Source organism: Lissotriton helveticus, chromosome 4_1 (genome assembly GCF_964261635.1).
Source record: "Lissotriton helveticus chromosome 4_1, aLisHel1.1, whole genome shotgun sequence".
In the NCBI taxonomy this organism is placed as follows: Eukaryota; Metazoa; Chordata; class Amphibia; order Caudata; family Salamandridae; genus Lissotriton; species Lissotriton helveticus.
This window is the reverse complement of record NC_136063.1, coordinates 1,554,357,911-1,554,374,933: the sequence shown is the minus strand read 5'-3', so window position 1 is coordinate 1,554,374,933 and position 17,023 is coordinate 1,554,357,911.

Genomic DNA, 17,023 nt, shown 5'->3' with positions numbered 1-17,023 from the left:
TGGTGTTTGTGGGTGGGATTCGGGGTCTGGGAGCACTGCAGGGTATGGATAGTTTTGATAGCAAGAGGTTTGAAGGAAATCCATGGAGGCAGAGGGGAGTTAGGGCCTTGCTGCAGAGCGCGCGCGGAGTGATTTTGGAAATTTCCCCAAAAGTGACTGAGTCCCCATTTTTGTACTTTTGCTTTTTGGCTGTTTGGGGGTCTTCTACTTGTTTCCGCCTGGGTTGACGGCTCTGGGGCAATTGCTGGGAAGGTCTAGTACCGGATAAAAGTGTTTTGGAGAAAATCAGAGCAAAAAAAGTTTTTGCCTTTTTGCTCACTATCATGTTTTCGGTGGCATGTTTGGGGGGGGTCCTGGTGTTTGTGGGTGGGTTTTGGGGTCTGGGAGCAATGCTGGCACAGTCTAATTTTGATTGCATTTGTTTTCCAGGACATCCATGGTGGAAAAGTAGAGTTATGACCTGGCTGCACAGCGCGTTTGGACAGAATTGAAAGAAGGCTGAAAAATATTCTAAGTATGAGATTTTCCATTTTTGCTTTTTGCCTGTTTGGGGGTGTTGTGCTTTTTTGCGGGTTGGTTGGTGGGTCTTGGGGCATTGCTGGGAAGGTGTAATACCGGATAAAAGTGTTTTGTAGAAAATCCTTGAGGAAAAGCGTTTTTGCATTTTCTGACATTTCGCTCACTACAGCATTTTTGGGGGCCTGTTTGGGGGGCTTCCTGGTGTTTCTGGGTGGGTTTCGGGGTCTGGGAGCACTGCTGGGTATGGCTAGTTTTGATAGCAAGAGGTTTGAAGAAAATCCATGGAGGCAGAGGGGAGTTAGGGCCTTGCTGCAGAGCGCGCGCGGAGTGATTTTGGAAATTTCCCCAAAAGTGACTAAGTCCCCATTTTTGTACTTTTGCTTTTTGGCTGTTTGGGGGTCTTCTACTTGTTTCCGCCTGGGTTGACGGCTCTGGGGCCATTGCTGGTAAGGTCTAGTACCGGATAAAAGTGTTTTGGAGAAAATCAGAGCAAAAAAAGTTTTTGCCTTTTTGCTCACTATCATGTTTTCGGTGGCATGTTTGGGGGGGGTCCTGGTGTTTGTGGGTGGGTTTTGGGGTCTGGGAGCAACGCTGGCACAGTCTAATTTTGATTGCATTTGTTTTCCAGGACATCCATGGTGGAAAAGTAGAGTTATGACCTGGCTGCACAGCGCGTTTGGACAGAATTGAAAGAAGGCTGAAAAATATTCTAAGTATGAGATTTTCCATTTTTGCTTTTTGCCTGTTTGGGGGTGTTGTGCTTTTTTGCGGGTTGGTTGGTGGGTCTTGGGGCATTGCTGGGAAGGTGTAATACCGGATAAAAGTGTTTTGTAGAAAATCCTTGAGGAAAAGCGTTTTTGCATTTTCTGACATTTCGCTCACTACAGCATTTTTGGGGGCCTGTTTGGGGGGCTTCCTGGTGTTTCTGGGTGGGTTTCGGGGTCTGGGAGCACTGCTGGGTATGGCTGGTTTTGATAGCAAGAGGTTTGAAGAAAATCCATGGAGGCAGAGGGGAGTTAGGGCCTAGCTGCAGAGCGCGCGCGGAGTGATTTTGGAAATTTCCCCAAAAGTGACAAAGTCCCCATTTTTGTACTTTTGCTTTTTGGCTAATTGGGGGTCTTCTACTTGTTTCCGCCTGGGTTGACGGCTCTGGGGCCATTGCTGGGAAGGTCTAGTACCGGATAAAAGTGTTTTGGAGAAAATCAGAGCAAAAAAAGTTTTTGCCTTTTTGCTCACTATCATGTTTTCGGTGGCCTGTTTGGGGGGGTTCCTGGTGTTTGTGGGTGGGTTTTGGGGCCTGGGAGCAACGCTGGCACAGTCTAATTTTGATTGCATTTGTTTTCCAGGACATCCATGGTGGAAAAGTAGAGTTATGACCTGGCTGCACAGCACGTTTGGACAGAATTGAAAGAAGGCCAAAAAATATTCTAAGTATGAGATTATCCATTTTTGCTTTTTGCCTGTTTGGGGTGGTTGTGCTTTTTTGCGGGTTGGTTGGTGGGTCTTGGGGCATTGCTGGGAAGGTGTAATACCGGATAAAAGTGTTTTGTAGAAAATCCATGAGGAAAAGCGTTTTTGCATTTTCTGACATTTCGCTCACTACAGCATTTTGGGGGCCTGTTTGGGAGGCTTCCTGGTATTTCTGGGTGGGTTTTGGGGTCTGGGAGCACTGCTGGGTATGGATAGTTTTGATAGCAAGAGGTTTGAAGAAAATCCATGCAGGCAGAGGGGAGTTAGGGCCTAGCTGCAGAGCGCGCGCGGAGTGATTTTGGAGATTTCCACAAAAGTGACTAAGTCCCCATTTTTGTACTTTTGCTTTTTGGCTGTTTGGGGGTCTTCTACTTGTTTCCGCCTGGGTTGACGGCTCTGGGGCCATTGCTGGGAAGGTCTAGTACCGGATAAAAGTGTTTTGTAGAAAATCCATGAGGAAAAGCGTTTTTGAATTTTCTGACATTTCGCTTACCACAGCATTTTTGGGGGCCTGTTTGGGGGGCTTCCTGGTGCTTCTGGGTGGGTTTCGGGGTCTGGGAGCACTGCTGGGTATGGATAGTTTTGATAGCAAGAGGTTTGAAGAAAATCCATGGAGGCAGAGGGGAGTTAGGGCCTAGCTGCAGAGCGCGCGCGGAGTGATTTTGGAGATTTCCACAAAAGTGACTAAGTCCCCATTTTTGTACTTTTGCTTTTTGGATGTTTGGGGGTCTTCTACTTGTTTCCGCCTGGGTTGACGGCTCTGGGGCCATTGCTGGGAAGCTCTAATACCGGATAAAACTGGTTTGGACAAAATCCACGAGGAAAAAGGTTTAGCTTTTTCTGACATTTCGCTCAATGTAGCATTTTCGGGGGCCTGTTTGAGGGGCTTCCTGGTGTTTGTGGGTGGGTTTCGGGGTCTGGGAGCACTGCTGGGTATGGATGGTTTTGATAGCAAGAGGTTTGAAGAAAATCCATGGAGGCAGAGGGGAGTTAGGGCCTAGCTGCAGAGTGCGCGCGGAGTGATTTTGGAAATTTCCCCAAAAGTGACAAAGTCCCCATTTTTGTACTTTTGCTTTTTGGCTGTTTGGGGGTCTTTTACTTGTTTCCGCCTGGGTTGACGGCTCTGGGGCCATTGCTGGGAAGGTCTAGTACCGGATAAAAGTGTTTTGGAGAAAATCAGAGCAAAAAAAGTTTTTGCCTTTTTGCTCACTATCATGTTTTCGGTGGCCTGTTTGGGGGGGTTCCTGGTGTTTGTGGGTGGGTTTTGGGGTCTGGGAGCAACGCTGGCACAGTCTAATTTTGATTGCATTTGTTTTCCAGGACATCCATGGTGGAAAAGTAGAGTTATGACCTGGCTGCACAGCGCGTTTGGACAGAATTGAAAGAAGGCCGAAAAATATTCTAAGTATGAGATTATCCATTTTTGCTTTTTGCCTGTTTGGGGTGTTGTGCTTTTTTGCGGGTTGGTTGGTGGGTCTTGGGGCATTGCTGGGAAGGTGTAATACCAGATAAGTGTTTTGTAGAAAATCCATGAGGAAAAGCGTTTTTGCATTTTCTGACATTTCGCTCACTACAGCATTTTGGGGGCCTGTTTGGGGGGCTTCCTGGTGTTTCTGGGTGGGTTTCGGGGTCTGGGAGCACTGCTGGGTATGGATGGTTTTGATAGCAAGAGGTTTGAAGAAAATCCATGGAGGCAGAGGGGAGTTAGGGCCTAGCTGCAGAGTGCGCGCGGAGTGATTTTGGAAATTTCCCCAAAAGTGACAAAGTCCCCATTTTTCTACTTTTGCTTTTTGGCTGTTTGGGGGTCTTCTACTTGTTTCCGCCTGGGTTGCCGGCTCTGGGGCCATTGCTGGGAAGGTCTAGTACCAGATAAAAGTGTTTTGAAGAAAATCGGAGCAAAAAAAGTTTTTGCCTTTTTGCTCACTATCATGTTTTCGGTGGCCTATTTGGGGGGGTTCCTGGTATTTGTGGGTGGGTTTTGGGGTCTGGGAGCAACGCTGGCACAGTCTAATTTTGATTGCATTTGTTTTCCAGGACATCCATGGTGGAAAAGTAGAGTTATGACCTGGCTGCACAGCGCGTTTGGACAGAATTGAAAGAAGGCCGAAAAATATTCTAAGTATGAGATTTTCCATTTTTGCTTTTTGCCTGTTTGGGGGTGTTGTGCTTTTTTGCGGGTTGGTTGGTGGGTCTTGGGGCATTGCTGGGAAGGTGTAATACCGGATAAAAGTGTTTTGTAGAAAATCCATGAGGAAAAGCGTTTTTGCATTTTCTGACATTTCGCTCACTACAGCATTTTTGGGGGCCTGTTTGAGGGGCTTCCTGGTGTTTGTGGGTGGGATTCGGGGTCTGGGAGCACTGCAGGGTATGGATAGTTTTGATAGCAAGAGGTTTGAAGGAAATCCATGGAGGCAGAGGGGAGTTAGGGCCTTGCTGCAGAGCGCGCGCGGAGTGATTTTGGAAATTTCCCCAAAAGTGACTGAGTCCCCATTTTTGTACTTTTGCTTTTTGGCTGTTTGGGGGTCTTCTACTTGTTTCCGCCTGGGTTGACGGCTCTGGGGCAATTGCTGGGAAGGTCTAGTACCGGATAAAAGTGTTTTGGAGAAAATCAGAGCAAAAAAAGTTTTTGCCTTTTTGCTCACTATCATGTTTTCGGTGGCATGTTTGGGGGGGGTCCTGGTGTTTGTGGGTGGGTTTTGGGGTCTGGGAGCAATGCTGGCACAGTCTAATTTTGATTGCATTTGTTTTCCAGGATATCCATGGTGGAAAAGTAGAGTTATGACCTGGCTGCACAGCGCGTTTGGACAGAATTGAAAGAAGGCTGAAAAATATTCTAAGTATGAGATTTTCCATTTTTGCTTTTTGCCTGTTTGGGGGTGTTGTGCTTTTTTGCGGGTTGGTTGGTGGGTCTTGGGGCATTGCTGGGAAGGTGTAATACCGGATAAAAGTGTTTTGTAGAAAATCCTTGAGGAAAAGCGTTTTTGCATTTTCTGACATTTCGCTCACTACAGTATTTTTGGGGGCCTGTTTGGGGGGCTTCCTGGTGTTTCTGGGTGGGTTTCGGGGTCTGGGAGCACTGCTGGGTATGGCTAGTTTTGATAGCAAGAGGTTTGAAGAAAATCCATGGAGGCAGAGGGGAGTTAGGGCCTTGCTGCAGAGCGCGCGCGGAGTGATTTTGGAAATTTCCCCAAAAGTGACAAAGTCCCCATTTTTGTACTTTTGCTTTTTGGCTGTTTGGGGGTCTTCTACTTGTTTCCGCCTGGGTTGACGGCTCTGGGGCCATTGCTGGGAAGGTCTAGTACCGGATAAAAGTGTTTTGGAGAGAATCAGAGCAAAAAAAGTTTTTGCCTTTTTGCTCACTATCATGTTTTCGGTGGCCTGTTTGGGGGGTTCCTGGTGTTTGTGGGTGGGTTTTGGGGCCTGGGAGCAACGCTGGCACAGTCTAATTTTGATTGCATTTGTTTTCCAGGACATCCATGGTGGAAAAGTAGAGTTATGACCTGGCTGCACAGCGCGTTTGGACAGAATTGAAAGAAGGCTGAAAAATATTCTAAGTATGAGATTTTCCATTTTTGCTTTTTGCCTGTTTGGGGGTGTTGTGCTTTTTTGCGGGTTGGTTGGTGGGTCTTGGGGCATTGCTGGGAAGGTGTAATACCGGATAAAAGTGTTTTGTAGAAAATCCTTGAGGAAAAGCGTTTTTGCATTTTCTGACATTTCGCTCACTACAGCATTTTTGGGGGCCTGTTTGGGGGGCTTCCTGGTGTTTCTGGGTGGGTTTCGGGGTCTGGGAGCACTGCTGGGTATGGCTGGTTTTGATAGCAAGAGGTTTGAAGAAAATCCATGGAGGCAGAGGGGAGTTAGGGCCTAGCTGCAGAGCGCGCGCGGAGTGATTTTGGAAATTTCCCCAAAAGTGACAAAGTCCCCATTTTTGTACTTTTGCTTTTTGGCTAATTGGGGGTCTTCTACTTGTTTCAGCCTGGGTTGACGGCTCTGGGGCCATTGCTGGGAAGGTCTAGTACCGGATAAAAGTGTTTTGGAGAAAATCAGAGCAAAAAAAGTTTTTGCCTTTTTGCTCACTATCATGTTTTCGGTGGCCTGTTTGGGGGGGTTCCTGGTGTTTGTGGGTGGGTTTTGGGGCCTGGGAGCAACGCTGGCACAGTCTAATTTTGATTGCATTTGTTTTCCAGGACATCCATGGTGGAAAAGTAGAGTTATGACCTGGCTGCACAGCACGTTTGGACAGAATTGAAAGAAGGCCAAAAAATATTCTAAGTATGAGATTATCCATTTTTGCTTTTTGCCTGTTTGGGGTGGTTGTGCTTTTTTGCGGGTTGGTTGGTGGGTCTTGGGGCATTGCTGGGAAGGTGTAATACCGGATAAAAGTGTTTTGTAGAAAATCCATGAGGAAAAGCGTTTTTGCATTTTCTGACATTTCGCTCACTACAGCATTTTGGGGGCCTGTTTGGGAGGCTTCCTGGTATTTCTGGGTGGGTTTTGGGGTCTGGGAGCACTGCTGGGTATGGATAGTTTTGATAGCAAGAGGTTTGAAGAAAATCCATGCAGGCAGAGGGGAGTTAGGGCCTAGCTGCAGAGCGCGCGCGGAGTGATTTTGGAGATTTCCACAAAAGTGACTAAGTCCCCATTTTTGTACTTTTGCTTTTTGGCTGTTTGGGGGTCTTCTACTTGTTTCCGCCTGGGTTGACGGCTCTGGGGCCATTGCTGGGAAGGTCTAGTACCGGATAAAAGTGTTTTGTAGAAAATCCATGAGGAAAAGCGTTTTTGAATTTTCTGACATTTCGCTTACCACAGCATTTTTGGGGGCCTGTTTGGGGGGCTTCCTGGTGCTTCTGGGTGGGTTTCGGGGTCTGGGAGCACTGCTGGGTATGGATAGTTTTGATAGCAAGAGGTTTGAAGAAAATCCATGGAGGCAGAGGGGAGTTAGGGCCTAGCTGCAGAGCGCGCGCGGAGTGATTTTGGAGATTTCCACAAAAGTGACTAAGTCCCCATTTTTGTACTTTTGCTTTTTGGATGTTTGGGGGTCTTCTACTTGTTTCCGCCTGGGTTGACGGCTCTGGGGCCATTGCTGGGAAGCTCTAATACCGGATAAAACTGGTTTGGACAAAATCCACGAGGAAAAAGGTTTAGCTTTTTCTGACATTTCGCTCAATGTAGCATTTTCGGGGGCCTGTTTGAGGGGCTTCCTGGTGTTTGTGGGTGGGTTTCGGGGTCTGGGAGCACTGCTGGGTATGGATGGTTTTGATAGCAAGAGGTTTGAAGAAAATCCATGGAGGCAGAGGGGAGTTAGGGCCTAGCTGCAGAGTGCGCGCGGAGTGATTTTGGAAATTTCCCCAAAAGTGACAAAGTCCCCATTTTTGTACTTTTGCTTTTTGGCTGTTTGGGGGTCTTTTACTTGTTTCCGCCTGGGTTGACGGCTCTGGGGCCATTGCTGGGAAGGTCTAGTACCGGATAAAAGTGTTTTGGAGAAAATCAGAGCAAAAAAAGTTTTTGCCTTTTTGCTCACTATCATGTTTTCGGTGGCCTGTTTGGGGGGGTTCCTGGTGTTTGTGGGTGGGTTTTGGGGTCTGGGAGCAACGCTGGCACAGTCTAATTTTGATTGCATTTGTTTTCCAGGACATCCATGGTGGAAAAGTAGAGTTATGACCTGGCTGCACAGCGCGTTTGGACAGAATTGAAAGAAGGCCGAAAAATATTCTAAGTATGAGATTATCCATTTTTGCTTTTTGCCTGTTTGGGGTGTTGTGCTTTTTTGCGGGTTGGTTGGTGGGTCTTGGGGCATTGCTGGGAAGGTGTAATACCAGATAAGTGTTTTGTAGAAAATCCATGAGGAAAAGCGTTTTTGCATTTTCTGACATTTCGCTCACTACAGCATTTTGGGGGCCTGTTTGGGGGGCTTCCTGGTGTTTCTGGGTGGGTTTCGGGGTCTGGGAGCACTGCTGGGTATGGATGGTTTTGATAGCAAGAGGTTTGAAGAAAATCCATGGAGGCAGAGGGGAGTTAGGGCCTAGCTGCAGAGTGCGCGCGGAGTGATTTTGGAAATTTCCCCAAAAGTGACAAAGTCCCCATTTTTCTACTTTTGCTTTTTGGCTGTTTGGGGGTCTTCTACTTGTTTCCGCCTGGGTTGCCGGCTCTGGGGCCATTGCTGGGAAGGTCTAGTACCAGATAAAAGTGTTTTGAAGAAAATCGGAGCAAAAAAAGTTTTTGCCTTTTTGCTCACTATCATGTTTTCGGTGGCCTATTTGGGGGGGTTCCTGGTATTTGTGGGTGGGTTTTGGGGTCTGGGAGCAACGCTGGCACAGTCTAATTTTGATTGCATTTGTTTTCCAGGACATCCATGGTGGAAAAGTAGAGTTATGACCTGGCTGCACAGCGCGTTTGGACAGAATTGAAAGAAGGCCGAAAAATATTCTAAGTATGAGATTTTCCATTTTTGCTTTTTGCCTGTTTGGGGGTGTTGTGCTTTTTTGCGGGTTGGTTGGTGGGTCTTGGGGCATTGCTGGGAAGGTGTAATACCGGATAAAAGTGTTTTGTAGAAAATCCATGAGGAAAAGCGTTTTTGCATTTTCTGACATTTCGCTCACTACAGCATTTTTGGGGGCCTGTTTGAGGGGCTTCCTGGTGTTTGTGGGTGGGATTCGGGGTCTGGGAGCACTGCAGGGTATGGATAGTTTTGATAGCAAGAGGTTTGAAGGAAATCCATGGAGGCAGAGGGGAGTTAGGGCCTTGCTGCAGAGCGCGCGCGGAGTGATTTTGGAAATTTCCCCAAAAGTGACTGAGTCCCCATTTTTGTACTTTTGCTTTTTGGCTGTTTGGGGGTCTTCTACTTGTTTCCGCCTGGGTTGACGGCTCTGGGGCAATTGCTGGGAAGGTCTAGTACCGGATAAAAGTGTTTTGGAGAAAATCAGAGCAAAAAAAGTTTTTGCCTTTTTGCTCACTATCATGTTTTCGGTGGCATGTTTGGGGGGGGTCCTGGTGTTTGTGGGTGGGTTTTGGGGTCTGGGAGCAATGCTGGCACAGTCTAATTTTGATTGCATTTGTTTTCCAGGATATCCATGGTGGAAAAGTAGAGTTATGACCTGGCTGCACAGCGCGTTTGGACAGAATTGAAAGAAGGCTGAAAAATATTCTAAGTATGAGATTTTCCATTTTTGCTTTTTGCCTGTTTGGGGGTGTTGTGCTTTTTTGCGGGTTGGTTGGTGGGTCTTGGGGCATTGCTGGGAAGGTGTAATACCGGATAAAAGTGTTTTGTAGAAAATCCTTGAGGAAAAGCGTTTTTGCATTTTCTGACATTTCGCTCACTACAGTATTTTTGGGGGCCTGTTTGGGGGGCTTCCTGGTGTTTCTGGGTGGGTTTCGGGGTCTGGGAGCACTGCTGGGTATGGCTAGTTTTGATAGCAAGAGGTTTGAAGAAAATCCATGGAGGCAGAGGGGAGTTAGGGCCTTGCTGCAGAGCGCGCGCGGAGTGATTTTGGAAATTTCCCCAAAAGTGACAAAGTCCCCATTTTTGTACTTTTGCTTTTTGGCTGTTTGGGGGTCTTCTACTTGTTTCCGCCTGGGTTGACGGCTCTGGGGCCATTGCTGGGAAGGTCTAGTACCGGATAAAAGTGTTTTGGAGAGAATCAGAGCAAAAAAAGTTTTTGCCTTTTTGCTCACTATCATGTTTTCGGTGGCCTGTTTGGGGGGTTCCTGGTGTTTGTGGGTGGGTTTTGGGGCCTGGGAGCAACGCTGGCACAGTCTAATTTTGATTGCATTTGTTTTCCAGGACATCCATGGTGGAAAAGTAGAGTTATGACCTGGCTGCACAGCGCGTTTGGACAGAATTGAAAGAAGGCTGAAAAATATTCTAAGTATGAGATTTTCCATTTTTGCTTTTTGCCTGTTTGGGGGTGTTGTGCTTTTTTGCGGGTTGGTTGGTGGGTCTTGGGGCATTGCTGGGAAGGTGTAATACCGGATAAAAGTGTTTTGTAGAAAATCCTTGAGGAAAAGCGTTTTTGCATTTTCTGACATTTCGCTCACTACAGCATTTTTGGGGGCCTGTTTGGGGGGCTTCCTGGTGTTTCTGGGTGGGTTTCGGGGTCTGGGAGCACTGCTGGGTATGGCTGGTTTTGATAGCAAGAGGTTTGAAGAAAATCCATGGAGGCAGAGGGGAGTTAGGGCCTAGCTGCAGAGCGCGCGCGGAGTGATTTTGGAAATTTCCCCAAAAGTGACAAAGTCCCCATTTTTGTACTTTTGCTTTTTGGCTAATTGGGGGTCTTCTACTTGTTTCAGCCTGGGTTGACGGCTCTGGGGCCATTGCTGGGAAGGTCTAGTACCGGATAAAAGTGTTTTGGAGAAAATCAGAGCAAAAAAAGTTTTTGCCTTTTTGCTCACTATCATGTTTTCGGTGGCCTGTTTGGGGGGGTTCCTGGTGTTTGTGGGTGGGTTTTGGGGCCTGGGAGCAACGCTGGCACAGTCTAATTTTGATTGCATTTGTTTTCCAGGACATCCATGGTGGAAAAGTAGAGTTATGACCTGGCTGCACAGCACGTTTGGACAGAATTGAAAGAAGGCCAAAAAATATTCTAAGTATGAGATTATCCATTTTTGCTTTTTGCCTGTTTGGGGTGGTTGTGCTTTTTTGCGGGTTGGTTGGTGGGTCTTGGGGCATTGCTGGGAAGGTGTAATACCGGATAAAAGTGTTTTGTAGAAAATCCATGAGGAAAAGCGTTTTTGCATTTTCTGACATTTCGCTCACTACAGCATTTTGGGGGCCTGTTTGGGAGGCTTCCTGGTATTTCTGGGTGGGTTTTGGGGTCTGGGAGCACTGCTGGGTATGGATAGTTTTGATAGCAAGAGGTTTGAAGAAAATCCATGCAGGCAGAGGGGAGTTAGGGCCTAGCTGCAGAGCGCGCGCGGAGTGATTTTGGAGATTTCCACAAAAGTGACTAAGTCCCCATTTTTGTACTTTTGCTTTTTGGCTGTTTGGGGGTCTTCTACTTGTTTCCGCCTGGGTTGACGGCTCTGGGGCCATTGCTGGGAAGGTCTAGTACCGGATAAAAGTGTTTTGTAGAAAATCCATGAGGAAAAGCGTTTTTGAATTTTCTGACATTTCGCTTACCACAACATTTTTGGGGGCCTGTTTGGGGGGCTTCCTGGTGCTTCTGGGTGGGTTTCGGGGTCTGGGAGCACTGCTGGGTATGGATAGTTTTGATAGCAAGAGGTTTGAAGAAAATCCATGGAGGCAGAGGGGAGTTAGGGCCTAGCTGCAGAGCGCGCGCGGAGTGATTTTGGAGATTTCCACAAAAGTGACTAAGTCCCCATTTTTGTACTTTTGCTTTTTGGATGTTTGGGGGTCTTCTACTTGTTTCCGCCTGGGTTGACGGCTCTGGGGCCATTGCTGGGAAGCTCTAATACCGGATAAAACTGGTTTGGACAAAATCCACGAGGAAAAAGGTTTAGCTTTTTCTGACATTTCGCTCAATGTAGCATTTTCGGGGGCCTGTTTGAGGGGCTTCCTGGTGTTTGTGGGTGGGTTTCGGGGTCTGGGAGCACTGCTGGGTATGGATGGTTTTGATAGCAAGAGGTTTGAAGAAAATCCATGGAGGCAGAGGGGAGTTAGGGCTTAGCTGCAGAGTGCGCGCGGAGTGATTTTGGAAATTTCCCCAAAAGTGACAAAGTCCCCATTTTTGTACTTTTGCTTTTTGGCTGTTTGGGGGTCTTTTACTTGTTTCCGCCTGGGTTGACGGCTCTGGGGCCATTGCTGGGAAGGTCTAGTACCGGATAAAAGTGTTTTGGAGAAAATCAGAGCAAAAAAAGTTTTTGCCTTTTTGCTCACTATCATGTTTTCGGTGGCCTGTTTGGGGGGGTTCCTGGTGTTTGTGGGTGGGTTTTGGGGTCTGGGAGCAACGCTGGCACAGTCTAATTTTGATTGCATTTGTTTTCCAGGACATCCATGGTGGAAAAGTAGAGTTATGACCTGGCTGCACAGCGCGTTTGGACAGAATTGAAAGAAGGCCGAAAAATATTCTAAGTATGAGATTATCCATTTTTGCTTTTTGCCTGTTTGGGGTGTTGTGCTTTTTTGCGGGTTGGTTGGTGGGTCTTGGGGCATTGCTGGGAAGGTGTAATACCAGATAAGTGTTTTGTAGAAAATCCATGAGGAAAAGCGTTTTTGCATTTTCTGACATTTCGCTCACTACAGCATTTTGGGGGCCTGTTTGGGGGGCTTCCTGGTGTTTCTGGGTGGGTTTCGGGGTCTGGGAGCACTGCTGGGTATGGATGGTTTTGATAGCAAGAGGTTTGAAGAAAATCCATGGAGGCAGAGGGGAGTTAGGGCCTAGCTGCAGAGTGCGCGCGGAGTGATTTTGGAAATTTCCCCAAAAGTGACAAAGTCCCCATTTTTCTACTTTTGCTTTTTGGCTGTTTGGGGGTCTTCTACTTGTTTCCGCCTGGGTTGCCGGCTCTGGGGCCATTGCTGGGAAGGTCTAGTACCAGATAAAAGTGTTTTGAAGAAAATCGGAGCAAAAAAAGTTTTTGCCTTTTTGCTCACTATCATGTTTTCGGTGGCCTATTTGGGGGGGTTCCTGGTATTTGTGGGTGGGTTTTGGGGTCTGGGAGCAACGCTGGCACAGTCTAATTTTGATTGCATTTGTTTTCCAGGACATCCATGGTGGAAAAGTAGAGTTATGACCTGGCTGCACAGCGCGTTTGGACAGAATTGAAAGAAGGCCGAAAAATATTCTAAGTATGAGATTTTCCATTTTTGCTTTTTGCCTGTTTGGGGGTGTTGTGCTTTTTTGCGGGTTGGTTGGTGGGTCTTGGGGCATTGCTGGGAAGGTGTAATACCGGATAAAAGTGTTTTGTAGAAAATCCATGAGGAAAAGCGTTTTTGCATTTTCTGACATTTCGCTCACTACAGCATTTTTGGGGGCCTGTTTGAGGGGCTTCCTGGTGTTTGTGGGTGGGATTCGGGGTCTGGGAGCACTGCAGGGTATGGATAGTTTTGATAGCAAGAGGTTTGAAGGAAATCCATGGAGGCAGAGGGGAGTTAGGGCCTTGCTGCAGAGCGCGCGCGGAGTGATTTTGGAAATTTCCCCAAAAGTGACTGAGTCCCCATTTTTGTACTTTTGCTTTTTGGCTGTTTGGGGGTCTTCTACTTGTTTCCGCCTGGGTTGACGGCTCTGGGGCAATTGCTGGGAAGGTCTAGTACCGGATAAAAGTGTTTTGGAGAAAATCAGAGCAAAAAAAGTTTTTGCCTTTTTGCTCACTATCATGTTTTCGGTGGCATGTTTGGGGGGGGTCCTGGTGTTTGTGGGTGGGTTTTGGGGTCTGGGAGCAATGCTGGCACAGTCTAATTTTGATTGCATTTGTTTTCCAGGACATCCATGGTGGAAAAGTAGAGTTATGACCTGGCTGCACAGCGCGTTTGGACAGAATTGAAAGAAGGCTGAAAAATATTCTAAGTATGAGATTTTCCATTTTTGCTTTTTGCCTGTTTGGGGGTGTTGTGCTTTTTTGCGGGTTGGTTGGTGGGTCTTGGGGCATTGCTGGGAAGGTGTAATACCGGATAAAAGTGTTTTGTAGAAAATCCTTGAGGAAAAGCGTTTTTGCATTTTCTGACATTTCGCTCACTACAGTATTTTTGGGGGCCTGTTTGGGGGGCTTCCTGGTGTTTCTGGGTGGGTTTCGGGGTCTGGGAGCACTGCTGGGTATGGCTAGTTTTGATAGCAAGAGGTTTGAAGAAAATCCATGGAGGCAGAGGGGAGTTAGGGCCTTGCTGCAGAGCGCGCGCGGAGTGATTTTGGAAATTTCCCCAAAAGTGACAAAGTCCCCATTTTTGTACTTTTGCTTTTTGGCTGTTTGGGGGTCTTCTACTTGTTTCCGCCTGGGTTGACGGCTCTGGGGCCATTGCTGGGAAGGTCTAGTACCGGATAAAAGTGTTTTGGAGAGAATCAGAGCAAAAAAAGTTTTTGCCTTTTTGCTCACTATCATGTTTTCGGTGGCCTGTTTGGGGGGTTCCTGGTGTTTGTGGGTGGGTTTTGGGGCCTGGGAGCAACGCTGGCACAGTCTAATTTTGATTGCATTTGTTTTCCAGGACATCCATGGTGGAAAAGTAGAGTTATGACCTGCCTGCACAGCACGTTTGGACAGAATTGAAAGAAGGCCAAAAAATATTCTAAGTATGAGATTATCCATTTTTGCTTTTTGCCTGTTTGGGGTGGTTGTGCTTTTTTGCGGGTTGGTTGGTGGGTCTTGGGGCATTGCTGGGAAGGTGTAATACCGGATAAAAGTGTTTTGTAGAAAATCCTTGAGGAAAAGCGTTTTTGCATTTTCTGACATTTCGCTCACTACAGCATTTTTGGGGGCCTGTTTGAGGGGCTTCCTGGTGTTTGTGGGTGGGATTCGGGGTCTGGGAGCACTGCTGGGTATGGATAGTTTTGATAGCAAGAGGTTTGAAGAAAATCCATGGAGGCAGAGGGGAGTTAGGGCCTAGCTGCAGAGCGCGCGCGGAGTGATTTTGGAAATTTCCCCAAAAGTGACAAAGTCCCCATTTTTGTACTTTTGCTTTTTGGCTGTTTGGGGGTCTTCTACTTGTTTCCGGCTGGGTTGACGGCTCTGGGGCCATTGCTGGGAAGGTCTAGTACCAGATAAAAGTGTTTTGGAGAAAATCGGAGCAAAAAAGTTTTTGCCTTTTTGCTCACTATCATGTTTTCGGTGGCCTATTTGGGGGGGTTCCTGGTATTTGTGGGTGGGTTTTGGGGTCTGGGAGCAACGCTGGCACAGTCTAATTTTGATTGCATTTGTTTTCCAGGACATCCATGGTGGAAAAGTAGAGTTATGACCTGGCTGCACAGCGCGTTTGGACAGAATTGAAAGAAGGCCGAAAAATATTCTAAGTATGAGATTTTCCATTTTTGCTTTTTGCCTGTTTGTGGGTGTTGTGCTTTTTTGCGGGTTGGTTGGTGGGTCTTGGGGCATTGCTGGGAAGGTGTAATACCGGATAAAAGTGTTTTGTAGAAAATCCATGAGGAAAAGCGTTTTTGAATGTTCTGACATTTCGCTCACCACAGCATTTTTGGGGGCCTGTTTGGGGGGCTTCCTGGTGCTTCTGGGTGGGTTTCGGGGTCTGGGAGCACTGCTGGGTATGGATAGTTTTGATAGCAAGAGGTTTGAAGAAAATCCTTGGAGGCAGAGGGGAGTTAGGGCCTAGCTGCAGAGCGCGCGCGGAGTGATTTTGGAGATTTCGCCAAAAGTGACTAAGTCCCCATTTTTGTACTTTTGCTTTTTGGATGTTTGGGGGTCTTCTACTTGTTTCCGCCTGGGTTGACGGCTCTGGGGCCATTGCTGGGAAGCTCTAATACCGGATAAAACTGGTTTGGACAAAATCCATGAGGAAAAAGGTTTAGCTTTTTCTGACATTTCGCTCAATGTAGCATTTTCGGGGGCCTGTTTGAGGGGCTTCCTGGTGTTTGTGGGTGGGTTTCGGGGTCTGGGAGCACTGCTGGGTATGGATAGTTTTGATAGCAAGAGGTTTGAAGAAAATCCATGGAGGCAGAGGGGAGTTAGGGCCTTGATGCAGAGCGCGCGCGGAGTGATTTTGGAAATTTCCCCAAAAGTGACTAAGTCCCCATTTTTGTACTTTTGCTTTTTGACTGTTTGGGGGTCTTTTACTTGTTTCCGCCTGGGTTGACGGCTCTGGGGCCATTGCTGGGAAGCTCTAATACTGGATAAAACTGGTTTGGACAAAATCCATGAGGAAAAAGGTTTTGCTTTTTCTGACATTTCGCTCAATGTAGTGTTTTTGGGGGCCTGTTTGGGGGGCTTCCTGGTGTTTGTGGGTGGGTTTCGGGGTCTGGGAGCACTGCTGGATATGGATAGTTTTGATAGCAAGAGGTTTGAAGAAAATCCATGGAGGCAGAGGGGAGTTAGGGCCTAGCTGCAGAGCGCGCGCGGAGTGATTTTGGAAATTTCCCCAAAAGTGACAAAGTCCCCATTTTTGTACTTTTGCTTTTTGGCTGTTTGGGGGTCTTTTACTTGTTTCCGCCTGGGTTGACGGCTCTGGGGCCATTGCTGGGAAGGTCTAGTACCGGATAAAAGTGTTTTGGAGAAAATCAGAGCAAAAAAAGTTTTTGCCTTTTTGCTCACTATCATGTTTTCGGTGGCCTGTTTGGGGGGGTTCCTGGTGTTTGTGGGTGGGTTTTGGGGTCTGGGAGCAACGCTGGCACAGTCTAATTTTGATTGCATTTGTTTTCCAGGACATCCATGGTGGAAAAGTAGTTATGACCTGGCTGCACAGCGCGTTTGGACAGAATTGAAAGAAGGCCGAAAAATATTCTAAGTATGAGATTATCCATTTTTGCTTTTTGCCTGTTTGGGGGTGTTGTGCTTTTTTGCGGGTTGGTTGGTGGGTCTTGGGGCATTGCTGGGAAGGTGTAATACCAGATAAAAGTGTTTTGTAGAAAATCCATGAGGAAAAGCGTTTTTGCATTTTCTGACATTTCGCTCACTAGAGCATTTTGGGGGCCTGTTTGGGGGATTCCTGGTGTTTCTGGGTGGGTTTCGGGGTCTGGGAGCACTGCTGGGTATGGATGGTTTTGATAGCAAGAGGTTTGAAGAAAATCCATGGAGGCAGAGGGGAGTTAGGGCCTAGCTGCAGAGTGCGCGCGGAGTGATTTTGGAAATTTCCCCAAAAGTGACAAAGTCCCCATTTTTGTACTTTTGCTTTTTGGCTGTTTGGGGGTCTTCTACTTGTTTCCGGCTGGGTTGACGGCTCTGGGGCCATTGCTGGGAAGGTCTAGTACCGGATACAAGTGTTTTGGAGAAAATCAGAGCAAAAAAAGTTTTTGCCTTTTTGCTCACTATCATGTTTTCGGTGGCCTATTTGGGGGGGTTCCTGGTATTTGTGGGTGGGTTTTGGGGTCTGGGAGCAACGCTGGCATAGTCTAATTTTGATTGCATTTGTTTTCCAGGACATCCATGGTGGAAAAGTAGAGTTATGACCTGGCTGCACAGCGCGTTTGGACAGAATTGAAAGAAG